The sequence below is a fragment of the Alosa alosa genome, chromosome 23 (assembly GCF_017589495.1).
Source record: "Alosa alosa isolate M-15738 ecotype Scorff River chromosome 23, AALO_Geno_1.1, whole genome shotgun sequence".
Lineage (NCBI taxonomy): Eukaryota > Metazoa > Chordata > Actinopteri > Clupeiformes > Clupeidae > Alosa > Alosa alosa.
In genome coordinates this window covers 4,255,932-4,265,470 of record NC_063211.1, presented here as the reverse complement: position 1 = coordinate 4,265,470, position 9,539 = coordinate 4,255,932, and the positions used below count along the sequence as shown (strand labels likewise).

Genomic DNA, 9,539 nt, shown 5'->3' with positions numbered 1-9,539 from the left:
AAAAAAAAGAAACACCAACAACTAGGCACAACTAGGCAACAAGTAAACAAAAGGCCAATAATTTACACTATTAGTGTTTATTAAATATATTTTTTGTTAAAGAAATGCTGCCAATTTGATGTTTAACTTGAGGAAGTATTAATAAATGGTGCATTGTCACTTTAAGAGAGTCTAAACGGTTCTCATAACGTCCTTTTGCCAGCTGTTAGGCTACTTACAAAGGATAAGGCTGATCCAACTCTAGCCTTGTTTGTTTGCGCCACATTGACAACACAATAGTAAGTTATTACAAGGAGCCTTCATTGTTGGAATATGGAAACATGTAATGAGTTGTTGCTAGCGTGACATTTTTGTTTGCCATTAAAAGTGCAGTAAGAGCATGGTAGCCACCTAGCTATCTGAATGGAATAAGCTATGTTTCAATCGGCATATGCTTAACAAACGCTAGTCTCTTAACATGAATATTTGCAAGCCTCCAAGCACAGACGTCACACTTTAAATCCTACCTGTTGCCTTTCACCATCCACTTATTTAACTGATGTGGCATCCCATGACATGCCATCTATATCTATAATATATATATTTTTTTTACCATCGCTTTGCGCCGCATATAGCGCATACCCACTTTTTGCGCCACTGTGTGCTTCACCTCACTGTGTGCTGAGTGTGTTTCACTAATTCACGGATTGGGATAAATTCAGAGACCAGATTTCCCTCACGGGATCAAAAGAGTATTTATACTTGTACTGATGTCTCTGTGTGTGGAACACTTTGGGTTGCGCTATATGAATAAATGTGACTTGACGCACTGCGTGGAGTCGACGCAGATTTTGCGTTGAATCTACGCGGTAGCCCCGCAGAGCCCTCTGCGCCGTGTAGCCTACATAGCTTTATAATATCTATATCCGTGTACCCCCTCCGAACCATCCGCCGTCGCTCACACAGGCTCACACACACACACACACACACTCAAAACACACACACACAGAAACGCTCACACATACTGCACACACACACACACACATACTGTCACGCCGACTTTGTGACGTATCTTCAGATGGCGCAAGGCAAATCGCATTATACTTGTGCTCGCCACCAAGGAGAGAATTCTCAGAACCTGGCGAGACCCACCATGATTACCCGACTTGGAGCGTAGGTAGGCTATTGACATTGCTTTACATAGATAATCGTGTTCATCGATAACCTGCAGTAGCCTAAGAGCTACGGAAAACGTTTTTATTAACGAATCCTCATCGCAATTTGCTGCTGGATTACTTATTGAACCGCCTGGAAAATTGAAACAGCATCAAGGAAGGGTGTTTTGAAGCCACAAAGTTTTGAAAATAATTGACACCGTGCAAGGATTTCTTTCCAGCGAAGAGGTGAGAACTCAATTTGACCGAATTATTTGCCCTTCGTGTGTTTGTGTTCTGACTTATTTGATGCAATCGTTTACGCGAGGCAGCCGGCTGATATATTTTCATCTTTTATGTTCAGCAATCGTTTTGAATCAAGAGGCATGTCCATGTCTGACTGTGGGATTAGATTGTTAGATGCATTACAGTTTCAATCAAATGTAACATGTCCAGGAATAATGGGTGTTGTTAGGACTAAAAAATATCGCGTAATCCTGCTGAGATATCCAGCATTGGTTCCACAGTGTATTGTGGGGATGAGTGGTGTGCGGAGCCAGTAGCACCGTTTCGACGCATTTTCTGACATGACGATGCTTTAACTGGTCAGCCTTGTGTCTACATGAACGGCAAGCTCCTTTCAAACAAGCAGAAAAAATGCTGTTTCCTCCCAGTCGGTATATTGACTTAAACTCCTCACAATCCCCGTAAATCCGAGGAGCAATGGCGGATTTGTACCCACAACATAATCACCAGAAACGATAAGTTAGAATAGATCGAAAAGCAGAAAACCAATCGAATTAGATATAGAAAACAACCAGTCTGTTACGGAGTGAAATAGATCAATATATTTGCTTTCTGTCCGATCTGTTTTTCCACTTCTCACTACAGGAGGAAACTAGACTTGGCTACTGAGATGCTGGCACACTGTTGCACACCGCACATTACTGTAAAACGCACACTGTTTCATTCTCTTGCTGGTGTGCCACCTGACCGCTCCTACAACCTTATCGTTTGGTAGAGTAGCCTTCCAACATCAGATGGTCCAGTAATCCGAGTCACTTTATGGTTATGGTTATGGGATTTGGCAGATTGTACAAACTTTATTTGAAAACAAAAATATTGCGCAAGGCTCTCATATTTGTTATATAAACATAAATAGGCTAAATATGCTATACACTTATCGTAGGTGAATGTATATATTTGCTATACTTGGCATGTTCTGTAGTCTACTACCTTGTTCTGTTCTGTCTACTACCTTAGTTTACTTGGCTTGAATAAGGTTTCTTACTTAGGCGGTGATGTTCAGTTCAAGCAGACCAAAAAGGTCTGCAAAAACGCATAAGCAAGTTCAAAAGATGACCCAATACTGTATGTCATATTTGAAGCTGAATTATATTTCCTTAGAATATAATTCCTTATACAAATACTGGTGGATAAGTGTTAACATAAATGTCAGTTCTAAAGAAAGTGCAAATAAATGCCACATTTTCAGAGTTTTTCATCCTCAAATTGATGTTTAATTTGAAAATGAGGCCTATATACTTTCAACACAGAAAGGGATGTTGCCAGAATCATTTTAACAGTAGCCTAATAGTAAGAATTGTAAATATTGGCCAAATTCCTGTCAGAAATAACAGCTTCGCCTAAGGCACTAGATAGCTACGATGGACCTGGTTATCTCGTACTCTAACAGACCTGCTTCAAGTGTGAGGATGTTATGAAAATGTTTCTGTGAAATATATACACATGTTCTCCTCCAGATTCTGGAACTGATAGAAGAACTATTCCCCACACAAAAAGTCAGTGTGGGTTGGGCACTCTGTTTTAGAGGATAGTTTGAATCGAGAGTCTTAAACACTACAAGTAACTTAGATAACACCCTTTACAGACAGACAGACAGACACAGACACACACTTATATACACACACACACACACACGAACACACACACACACAAACCTGCACATAGTCTTGTGATAAGGCATATCCTGAAAAGTCAGTCTCAACAGTTGGTAAATAAGGGCCCCTGTAACGATATCGCTAATACAGTTGCAACCACATGTGCATGTAGACTGACACTCACACGGACCCTGAGCACAAATACCTAGAAATGCTTCAAAAACGGTTCACTTTAGTCTATAGTCTGGTCTTTCTTGTAAATGGTTAATATTTGACCAAGATGTGATAAGTGCTCCATCAATAGCCCCCGCCCCCGAGTTAGCAAAGGGTAGAATAATCAGCAGCTGATAGATCAATAATTGTACAGATTATTATTAATGTTCCAATATTATATATGATATATTATTTGCCTCATGTCTTCAGCTTGCTTTTGTGGTCCATTTTCATGACCATACTCATATTTAGGCCTACTCATTTTTGTCCTATATGTTATAAGCAGTAATGAAAGCAGTTTTGAATGCATTTCTTCGCAATCGATCCTTAGATCTACACAATATGTAGTTATACACAGTACACTGTGATGCTGTAAGTAGCTTCACCATGGCGCCCTTCTTAAAGGAGACATCTGATTAAAAGACAACATAGGGTCTGTTTTTGGATGATAAGAAGTGTAGATGCTTGTTGGGGACCATAACAATGTTGATCAGCGCACACCATCCACTGCATTCCATTCAGAATTATAAACACCACTTCGGTTGGTCAGTTTAGCCTATATCATTTCGGAAAAAGAGTGTCTGTGTGTGTGTGTGTGGTTTGTGTGTGTGTGTGGTTTGAGTGTGTGTGTGTGTGTGTGTGTGTGTGTGTGTGTGTGTGAATGTGCAATGTTAAGTTGTTCAACAGTGCCAAATTAATTCTGCATCACATCACACAATGATGACAGATGATTATACTTAATCGCATGCTTCAAGAAAGAGAGAAAAGAGAGAGAGAGAAGGGGAGAGAGAGAGTGTGTGTGTGTGTGTGTGTGTGTGCGTGCGTGTGTGGTTTGAGTGTGTGTGTGTGTGTGTGTTTGTGTGTGGTTTGAGTGTGTGTGTGCATGTGTGTGTGGTTTGAATGTGTGTGTGTAGTTTGTGTGTGGTTTGAGTGTGTGTGTGCATGTGTGTGTGGTTTGCGTGTGTGTGTATGTGTGTTTGTGTGTTTGTATGTGTGAGTGTGTGTGTGTGTGTGTGTGTGTGTGTGTGTGTGTGTGTAGTTTGAGTGTGTGTGTGTGTGTGTGTGTGTGTGTGTGTATACCACTCATTGACCCAGATGGCAGTGTTGTTGTGGTCAGTATGCAGGCATTACTTCGCGCGTCACTGGACTGTGAAATACAGCTGCGCACTATTGATTGAATGTGTGTTTATAGATGGAACAAGCCCTAACTCCAGTGAGCAAATTATCAGATCTATCTGGTTGGGTGTGTTCTAGTTACAATTCTTACCATAAGCCAAATTTGAAGCTTTTGTTATTGTTTTCTAACCTGTGTAGTCAAGATGGAGAAAATCTTGGTGTGCGCTGGTACAGGAACTGGAATGCCTCTATTGGTCCACAACTCTATCTGTCTTCCACACACTCATGCATTGACTCAGATGAAGTCCTTTCTTGTCCTGCACAAGAAATTGCGTTGAAAACAGAGTGAAGACAATAAACCAGTTTGGCAGAGTAAAAATAGACAAGGTTGTCTCGGGGGAGTAATATGGATAGACATACAGGCCGATACATATTACTTAAAAACATTTATGGAGAATCTGATGATGTCGTCATAAACCTTGTTGATATACTTTTTGTGGCGCATAATATGACCACTAAATGACATTGCCACCCACCAAGAAGGTACCAGGGAAGAACCAGGGAAAAAATAAGCTTCCTAAAGCATCAAAACAAAGTGGGATATTTTAAATTATTTTTTGAGTGCAAGTGGACGGCAACACTATGCCGTCCACTTGCTATTACAGGACTATTACAGTGCTACGCACCCATAGCATGGTCCATAACTTGGCTCGCCCATCCTCATCTATTTCCCCCCTTTCACCTGTTTACATTAAAGTCTATTACTATTGAGTGTAATCTACAAAATGAGTTGTAGTGGACTGGCACTGGAACAGGGATTTTTGATGTTTTTTTGATGATTTTTGAACGTCGGGTTGTTTAATCATGAATCTCGACATCTTTAAAAACGTGCTTTCATTTCCTCTTCACAAATACATCATGTTTTCCTTTCATAATGAAGCTGCAAAGCTTATTCTTATCTTACACTCAATAAAGTGTTGATTTTTCGCCATGCACTCCTCTTTTATTAAACCTTGCGCCCAGGGGTGTGGCAGTTGTCGACATAAGGTGTGGCCTGGCGCATGATCCAAAAATCGCTATCTTACACCCTCTAAAAATCATTACGCCACTGACCAAGATAAACCTTGTCTAGGGAAAGGCGCATATAAAGCACAGCTGAAGATGCACTGTCACGAGATGTAAGCAGCAACTCCTCTGAAGGATAAATATCCTTAGGATTTTTATTCAGTCATTCGAACATTGTTGCTTTTTTCAGGCTATATTTTCGATGGTAACCCCTTGTCAGTCAATAGTGAAAGTAATTAACTGTGCAGTACTGTTTTGTCGGTGACTATGAGATTGTGAAGTTAGTTTCACTTTGCCTGTGAGTTCACATAATTGACGAGTGCAGATGCATGTAGGCTATACTCTGCTAGTAAACAGGTTTTAGTAAAGCAAGGTTTAGTGGAATCCCTGTTATATATATATGGTCTCGCGTGAAAGCAGATTCCTTTAAATGCGCCTGATCACATAATCATGCCATTAAATTAGTGAATGTGGACTGGCCTTAAATGTCTGTAAACTTTGCGCTTCTGACCATCCGTTTCTGATTGCCAAAATAGAGCCCACAGTGTTTATTGTGTCTAATTTTGTCCCTTTGTTCAGGTTGCATGGGGATTGTGATTGAGCAGCCATTTCCAAACCCTGAAACACATTCTTAGTTGGATTGAGGTCTGGACTCTCTAGACACTGCCCCCAATACACAGCACATTGTCTCATGAGGAAGCCTCCCCAACACACATATTGCACACTGCCCTCTCCCCACATACACAGCACACTATCCCATCTCCCCTGTCATCCCCCCAACACACACACCAAGACCCCTGGCAGTTGGGTTAGCCCCTTGAGCCATGGATCTGCCCAAGGTTTCTTCCTTGGTAAGGGAGTTTTTCCTTGCCCCTGTTGCTCTCGGGTGCTCCTTGTTGGTGCCCCCCACCCAATCCCAATCCTCCCCACCTTTTTTTTATGCAGCCCTTGCCACTTAATCTACTAAACCCCTCTTCTACTGCACTTTTTTACACCCCCCCACCCCCATAAATGCACAAATAGGCTGACACCAGACATAATTTCACTGCATTTCTTACTTCCAGTAACTATATGCATGTGACAATAAACTTCCTTGTATCCTTGTATCCTTGTACAATGACATTGTTGTTTCCAACAGTTTGTGTGAAAAACAAGCCCTTTCCTCAGGTCACAGGTCTCCTAAAGACTGCATTTCTCTCCAGCATTTATTCGTTTTCTTCACAACCCCTCCAAAGCCGGCTGCAGAGATGCGTCCTCGCAGCAGCCATTGAAAATAGAAAGCGTGCGATTAGAGCCAGGCGACGGCAACGGTTGCCCCATCGTTCCACTTGCTGTGTGCGATGTTGACCCGTTGACTTTATTTTTATTTATTTTATGTATCCTCTATTTTACCAGGTGAGTCCCATTGAGATCTTAAATGTCTTTTCCAAGGGAGCCCTGATTACTTCAATTCTATTCCATTCCATTGGTCGTTTGTCACCGATCGCCGTTGCATCACTTGTCGTGTACAGTATGTTGGCCTTAACATTGGCTCCACCCCTACACCTCATGGTGGGGAGAGAGTGTTTCTGATAAAGTGCAGTGTTTGGTCACCATCTAGTCTGATGGGCAATTTTTCGTAATCAATGTTGGACTCATCAGCCCATCTTCCACTTGACTTCAGAATCTCCCATGTGACCTGGCAAGCTCTAGCTGAGATCACATCTCATACAAAGTTTATTCAACAGAGCACACCAATGTTTGGCACTAACGTTTCTATCCAGCATACAAATACATATTTATTTATGTTTTTATTTACTTCATAAGAAACTAAATCACAAATAATCCTGCACTAGACCCTTTCAAGAGAGTTCCATTATCAGCATCATAGTTGGCCCCACAAGACTTCCTTTTTAACATTCCATATGCTATCTTAATGCAGAGGAAGTAGATTGGGGCCCAAATAGAATGTTCAAGCATTGTTTTTGTTTTTATTGTTGAAAGGGTCTATATCCTTGTTGTATCCACTTTGCCCCTTCTTGTGGCTACATGAGTCAAGACTGAGACTTTGAAACGTTTAATATTATCGTAATGTTAAGGAAAAGATGGTCTTGAAACAACACAGATTGCCCCTTTACACTAAGCGATTTGGATGACGGGGCCACACTGCAACTCCAGTAAAACTCTCTGACTTTGGAGATTTGTCTTACTGTATTATTTCGCTGTACTGTTCCACCAAGTGAAATCCACATGGGCCGGAAATCCCTTGTGCATTTGGCAAATAGAGCCTTAGTCTTCTTGGATTTCTTTTTTCCCCTGATGTGCACTTATGGAGAAAATGGTTTTAATGCCCAGTAGTTGAGCCCAAGACAGGCTTACTGTAGGGACAGCTTTTATTTTCCGTGAAGCTGTTTTTTTTTCTGTGAAGCTGTTTTTCTGTGAATCCACATTATTAAACCATCTTTTAAATGCAATACATGCAGTGACCTCCTGTGTTTTTCCATCAACACTTGATCTAGAAAATGGAATGGCTTAAGACCCTAAAGAACCTTATACCTCATCTATGCACAAAGCACGTAGTGTCTACTGCCTTCTTATGGCAGTAGTAATGTGTCAGTCAGAGAATGTTGTGAAGCTGGAAGATAAAAGATGGAAGATAGTGCTTTGGATAAAAGCATCTGCTAAATGAATAAATGTGCTGCGGTTGCATTACTCTTGCCTGTAATCTATCAGAGATTTTGAATTTAGACATAATTGAGCATATTTTTACATTTATATACATTTATATACATTTTATTATAAATGTAGACCCAAACAACTTCCCACAATGTACCACAAGCTGCATCAACCACATTAGGGCCCCATTTTAGTGATTTGAAATAATATGCTTTATTCAGTATTGCTCAAATGCCCTTATTTGGACAATGTTTGATAGTATGATAAACTTAATTAAATTAGCCTCCTGCACAAAGTAAGCTAATATTTCAGTGCCATTTCGACTGCGTAACCTCATGATGAAAAGGAGCTGTTTTAAGAGTTATCATTTATCTTCTAATCTAATTCCATAAACGTAACAATGACTATTAGGTTATACCTTCGTTGAACAAGGTCAGTGAACATGACTAGTATTCTATGTCGCCATATGGTTTGCTAAATGAAACTAGAAATGCAATTCCAAGGAATTACCAGTGCATGAAAATGCTTAAGTTGTGATGTAAAATATCATGTATAGTTAAAACAGATAATACAGAGATGGTTACTACGGTGATGCTAGGATAGACATGGTGGTTGCATAGCTTAATAAAAGTTGATAGTTTAAAAGTAGACTGTTTAAAAGCTGAATGTAGATAGTTTAAAAGTTGTTGATAGACAGTAGATAGTTTAAAAGTTGTTGATAGACAGCTAGTTTAATAGATAGTTTAATGATAGTTTAAAAGTAGACCGTTTAAAAGTTGAAGGTAAATAGTTTAAAAGTTGTTGACAGACTGGAAGTTTAATGAATGTTGATATTCAAATAGTTTAATGGCTGTGTATAGGTAGATATTTGACGATAACTGAAAGTTGGAATGGCTCTGATGTTTGCTAGCAGTTATGCTAAGATTTTTAACTATGCTAACCATGCTACTTAGCTAATGTTTTATAGCAGTGCTAGAAATGCTAACATGCTAACCATGCTACTTAGCTAACATTTTCTAGCAGTTTTGATAAACATGCTAACTATGTTAGCAATGCTAACCATGCTACTTAGCTAACTTAACTAACGTTTTCTAGCAGTTTTGTTAAACATGCTAACTATGCTAGCAATGCTAACATGCTAACCATGTGACTTAGCTAACCTAGCTTATCATTTTTAGCAGTTATGCTAACTATGCTAACTAACATGTTAACAATGCTAACTATGTTAGCCATGTGACTTAGCTAACCTAGCTAATCATTTTTAGTAGTTATGCTAACTAGCATGCTAACAATGCTAACATACTAACTATGCTAACCATGTGACTTAGCTAACCTAGCTAATCATTTTTAGTAGTTATGCTAACTATGTTAATTAGCATGCTAACAATGCTAACTATGCTAGCCATGTGACCTAGCTAATCATTTTTAGCAGTTTTGTTAAAAATGCTAACATGCT

At 39.8% G+C, this 9,539-nt stretch overlaps 1 protein-coding gene across 3 annotated transcripts in view; it reads left to right on the top strand.

The window, feature by feature from the left end:
- Nucleotides 1–1,038: 1,038 nt before the first annotated feature.
- The window catches only part of LOC125288868 (prolactin receptor-like), a 44,715-nt gene continuing 36,214 nt past the window's right edge, over nt 1,039–9,539 (top strand). For 2 of the 3 annotated variants that reach the window (XM_048235550.1, XM_048235548.1), the window contains exon 1: nt 1,042–1,382. The gene's annotated coding sequence lies outside the window, so the exon portion shown is untranslated. Of the gene's footprint in view, nt 1,383–9,539 lie in introns of all 3 variants that reach the window. The other variant, XM_048235549.1, reaches the window with a different exon arrangement.